Here is a 5,613-nt window from a genome sequence, read left to right on the forward strand (position 1 = left end):
TCCTATTTCTCTGAAGGAGCATATTTTGAAGTTCTCTTATCTCACTAAGTGGGTGCCTCCAGCAGGAGAATAACTGTCTTGGGTTGCCTCCTGAAATCTCATTAGCCAGGAAAAGTTAAGCACTGGAACAACCACAGTAGAAGCTGAACATCCTGACCAAGCCCATCCAGACGGTCTTGTCGATTCTTCTCTGGAATGTTACCAGAGATGTATTTGCACAGAAAGACAGCCACTGTTTGCCTTGAGTCTGCTTCTCACCTTTCCATGTGCTGCTAGAGCCCAGAAGGATTTTTCCCCAGGCTATTATCTGTTATTTGGTCCCATGCATAGCCCTTAAAATTATACATTATTCCTCTAAGATTGCCTAGAGTCCCCACTTTCCTATCCCCTATGAAGAGGACATTTAAGCTTCAACTATCTGGCTCTTCTTTGATTTTCATACTTTGTGTGACTCATGTTCATTTCCATGCTAATACATATGTGTGTGCCTTTCCTCCTGTTCATCTGTCTAGTGTTGGTTTATTTTATAGGTTCAAATAATTGGCCCTTCAGGGTGTGGAAAGAAAGTTCCTTTCTGCCCTACAACATCAGTACATTGTTTTGGGTTCCTTTCTGACATTGTCCTAATAATTCAAATATATTGTTGTCCTCGGGCATTTCATTAGATGCTTTTGTGTGTGTATAATAACCAAACTTCGGGCAGTGGAGCCATTGCAATAGAATAAGAGAAAACAATAAATTGCATTTTTATTCTCCCACCAAATGTATTAGACTAAATTTTATAAGGATGGACAATTTGCTCTGTAAGGCTAGTAAAAAAACTTTCATACAAAAGGACAAGAGGAAAACATAATGAATCTCATGCAGCATCATTTAGAACAGTAACCAAACTTCAAATAGCAGTATGTAATTTTATTTGCATTGTTGCTGATGTTGATTTATGGTCTCATTTTGCTAAAATAGAGAATTATACCAATGGGGAAATATATATATATAAATGCTATGTTCTGTGAATAATGGAGATAAAATTCACTAGAAATGATGACACCCAGAGCTAGGTAGAAATAATTATTACTCATTTGATGATTTGAAAAAAAATATTCTGTCCAAGTATGTGCTTGAGATGATCCCAGTCTATACATTTGTTCTTGCTGAGTATATGAATTTCAGTATTTATATATTCCTTGAAAGTTGTGCATTAACATCCTGAAGAGTCAGCTTCTCAATCTAATCTCCTGGATGGAATATTGCTATAAATGTTAGTATGGTAACTAGATGGTCCTTTTATGTTTTTAATAGGTTAGCTTGAATAGCTGCATAATGTCAATAGTCATTTAGAAAATGATGTGATTTGGAGAGAATGGTGATCTCCCTTTCCCTATTGGTATCCTCAGGCCAGACTTCCACAGCCAGAATGATGAGGAGCTATGAGGCAATTAAACAATAAATGAGAAGTCGGCCTCCACACTTTTACTCAGAATTGGACTACTCCACTAAACAGATTGGACAAACATCCACTACAGCCAAAACCCAAGACTGATTCCAAAGAAAAGAGGGTGGTGTTTCAAAATTCCATACATGTACTGTGGACCATAGGATGCAGGGAGAATTATCTAATGGTTTGTGATGATATAATCCTCTATTATTTGTACTACATAGGTAATTGCTTCAGTTGTCCTCATTTCATATGCTAAATAAAAATGCATAACTTTTCTACTTTTCAGATTAGTGATCCAAGTCCAAGTTAAACATGAAATGTCCCACCATAATTAAACAGTACAATGTAGGTAGTAGCATAAGACCCAAATAATCATGACACTTCCTAAACTTTCCTGCTGAACTATCATTTCTATATTCCTTGAATGTATACTATTGTTTTATCATCAAAAGTTATAACCTATCAGTGACCTCTGAGAAATCCCAGCTTAATTCTATCTCTTATCTGTCAGTGTTAACTGCTTAATATCTTATATATTATCACTTTCATATTTGCGGGAAATATGTGTGCTTTGATGAATATTTACACATTGTCAATAACATACTACCAGGTTACCTGATCCTGATTTTATGGAAACTATTTTGTAACTCTAAGCCATAGTTAAATGATGGTGATGCAAAAAGCATTCTTAATTGTAGGCATGTAGGTGACTTCTGTCTTGAGGTGGGACAATCTATGAAAAGAAAAAAAACCACTTTTTTAACTACAAATTAAGTAAAAACTTAACATTTGTTCTTCCTATCATCTATTAAAAAGTCACAGTTTTATTCTTTTTCAAATTTATCTATTTACATTATTTCCACCATGACTGAATATCTCTCATGGCTGGATATATTCTGCCTGGTGTTCCCAATTTATGCAGTTCAGTTTACATATAACTGCTGCCCATAAAATATTTACTCTTCAATCCAACATCTCATTACTTCATATGACTTTGAACTCATCTGTGTCAAACTAGATATTATTATAAAAATTTATTAATTGCGTGTTATGATTTGGGTAATGAATCAGTCAAGAAAAAAAGAAACTGGGCCAATAACTCAAAAAGAAATAATATTAACTAATTCAAAGAGAGAATGATTTTCAAGGGTAGCAATAAATACATCATATTAACTGGAATTCTAACTAAATAAGTGGAGGAGAAGCAGGAAAGCAAAATGTGAGAAAAACTGAAGAAAATAAATTTTGATAAAGAAGACACGATGTGTTCTAGAGGTACTCAGCATTGTGCCATATAAACTTTCATTATTTTTATTTGAATAACAATATTGAGAATGGGAACAAAAATTTTTCCTGAACTTTATTTCTCCTATACTTTCTTATGTAAGAATACTTATTATACCAGAAAAATCAAATACTGCTATGTGAATTTTGTCTTCTCAGATATTCTATTAGCTGTAGTGTAGCATCACAAAGAAATTTATCTATATTTTATCAATATATAAAACCTATTGTCTAATCATTTTGGCCATATGTGGTGAGGAGGGTCCGGGACATATGACTAATTACTTTGATGAGCTGATATATTTTCTTTTTTGGTTGATATGTTTTCTTATTAGATTTCTTGAGTAGTAGTTATTCTCCATACAATGATTTCTTATTAACACATATTTTTAAAAGTTTCCTAACTCAGTAATATCTGTCACATATTCTGGCTTCTTACAGTGTGTCACATAGAGGGTTGTGAAATGCTGCTCTCAGAAATAACAAACAAAAACACATATAGGCACAGACCCAAGTATACTATGGTGTACTCTCTCTCTCTCACTCTATTTAATGGACTCTACCCCAGGGATACTGTTCAGAGAAGGAGCAGTCAAAATTGCTTCTTCTTCCTTTGGCTCACAAGTCTTGGAAAAACAGAGAACCCTACAGAGCTCAAAGGAAGCATTTCCATTGGGCTGTGCAATTTCCTCATATTTAGTTTCCTTTTTCTTTGTTATGGACCTCTAAAGACTAAAATTTGTTGTAGACTTTAAATTTAAGAGGAAAGGATTTCAAAGAAAAGTAAAACACATAAGAAATGATAAATGTTATGTTTATATCTTGTTAGTGAGTTCCTTGAAAGTGCTTGCTGCTTTGAGGTAGAGTAAAGAATGTTGGGTAAATAATATTCCCTGCAGAGTGAAAGTTGTGCATAGAGAGAAATCACGCAGAGAAACTTGGAAAGCGCACATCACAAGAAATGCTTGTCAGCAGGGGAGTCTCACTCTGAACTCATACACAGGTCAGGATGACATAGAAGGCTTCTTTATTGATAATGACAGAAGTTTAAATAACTTTCAGGTGATGTCTATACAACAACTATAAATTGAATCATAATTCAAAGTTTCAATTCAGTGCAGTAATCTTACTTACAGAACAGAGAAGACTCATGATAAATCAAAATGGAATATACAGTTGACATGGTTTTCTGGTGAAGTATTGGAAATTTCTCAGTGTACAACTGCATATAAATAGATTAAAAAATAAAAATAGTTTTGCCCAAAGCTACTCACTCAACAAAAATATGTTGCCTACTGTGTGAAGACATGATTCTGGTTTCTTAAAATACAGAATCTCAGATAAGCAGACTAAAAATAGTCTAGCGTATAAATAAATATATAAATTATTATAAATGTAATAAATTTTCCAAAAGTGTGGTATATGTTATAAAGGAAAAGGCAGAGGGTATTAATAAATGATCAGGAATTGAAGGTTTAAGAGTTCTAGATGATGACAAACATATAACTTATGTGAAGACTAATGGCAGGAATATTCAGGCACAGGGAATTTAGGCAAAGATTTTGAAAACAGAATGAATTTGCATGGTTTGCAAACTATAAAAATAACTAAAATCCAGGGTGACTTGAACAAAAGGATATTGAACAGAAGAAGTGGAATAGGGAGCTGTTTTCCTCAGCTGAAGGCTTTAATTGCCAAATAACCACATGAAATTAAGGAAATAGATCAAAGTGTATAATCTGGCTTCTTCTCATGAAATGATGGTACTTACCAATCTCCAACCTCCCTTCAAAGTTATTTCTAATCGAAGATGGAGACAGAGACTTCTTCAAAACTTACTTTACCTATAGGTAAATCATACTTTTAAATGGCAGAGCCCAGTGAATCACTACACTACACATCACTACACAAGACAGGATTCTGTGGAGATAGAAAAATACAGCAAGGGCCTCATGGTGGGTAAATTAGTAGCATCATTTGCAAGAACAAAGTTTAGTCTATGGCAGAAGACGTGGTAAAAGAAGTGGTAAAAGCCAGTGAAGCAGAGCATTGACTACTACAAATTCTAAAGGCACAGAGCAGTATTAGTGTTCACAGACACAGCTTTGTGTTTGGAAGGCCCCACCTTTTAGGGAGAGGGAAGAACTTTAGAAAGGGGAAAAGGGCATCATTTAGATTCTTTCTAGTGAGGAAAAAGTGCAAAGTTGAGAATGAAATGTGAAGGTCCCATCACAAAATCAGAAGATTCAATAAAACTTATCACTCAAAAATAGAAAATTGTCATGATTTGAAGTAACTCCATTTAAATGCATGTACAAGAAAGGGTACTTCAAACTCAAATATCTTTTTAAAGGAAATATCTATAATTGTTTGTTCAAAACATAAGAATAAAGTTAAAATGAGGAGACATGGGAGTGCATCATCTAGAATAAGATATTAAAAAAGTAAACAGAAGGTGAAAATCAATACTACTGAACTAATAAAAACACTACTCAAAAACTCAATCAAAAAATTAAAGATCCTTAGGAACAACAATTCAAAGTTAACTAAATATCATTAAATAAGCAATAAGAGTGAATGTGACAGAATACCAGAAGTCAGAAATTCAAAAACTTAGAATAGAAATATATAAAATTATTAGAAGTTAGGAACATGAGTTAATAGTACAGTAGACCCTTTATCAATAGAGGATATGTCCCAAGATCCACTGGGGATACCTAAAACTATGGATAATATTTAGCCCAAATATATTATAGGCTAAAATGTATGGGCTAAAATTATGATAAAATTTAACTTATACATTAAGGATGTGAAAAGATTATTATCAATAACTAATTGCCTCTCCAATAATTTTTCTATTTTTCAGTACACATCCATTACTAAATCTATAT

Source organism: Ictidomys tridecemlineatus, chromosome 10 (genome assembly GCF_052094955.1).
Source record: "Ictidomys tridecemlineatus isolate mIctTri1 chromosome 10, mIctTri1.hap1, whole genome shotgun sequence".
NCBI classification, from domain to species: Eukaryota; Metazoa; Chordata; class Mammalia; order Rodentia; family Sciuridae; genus Ictidomys; species Ictidomys tridecemlineatus.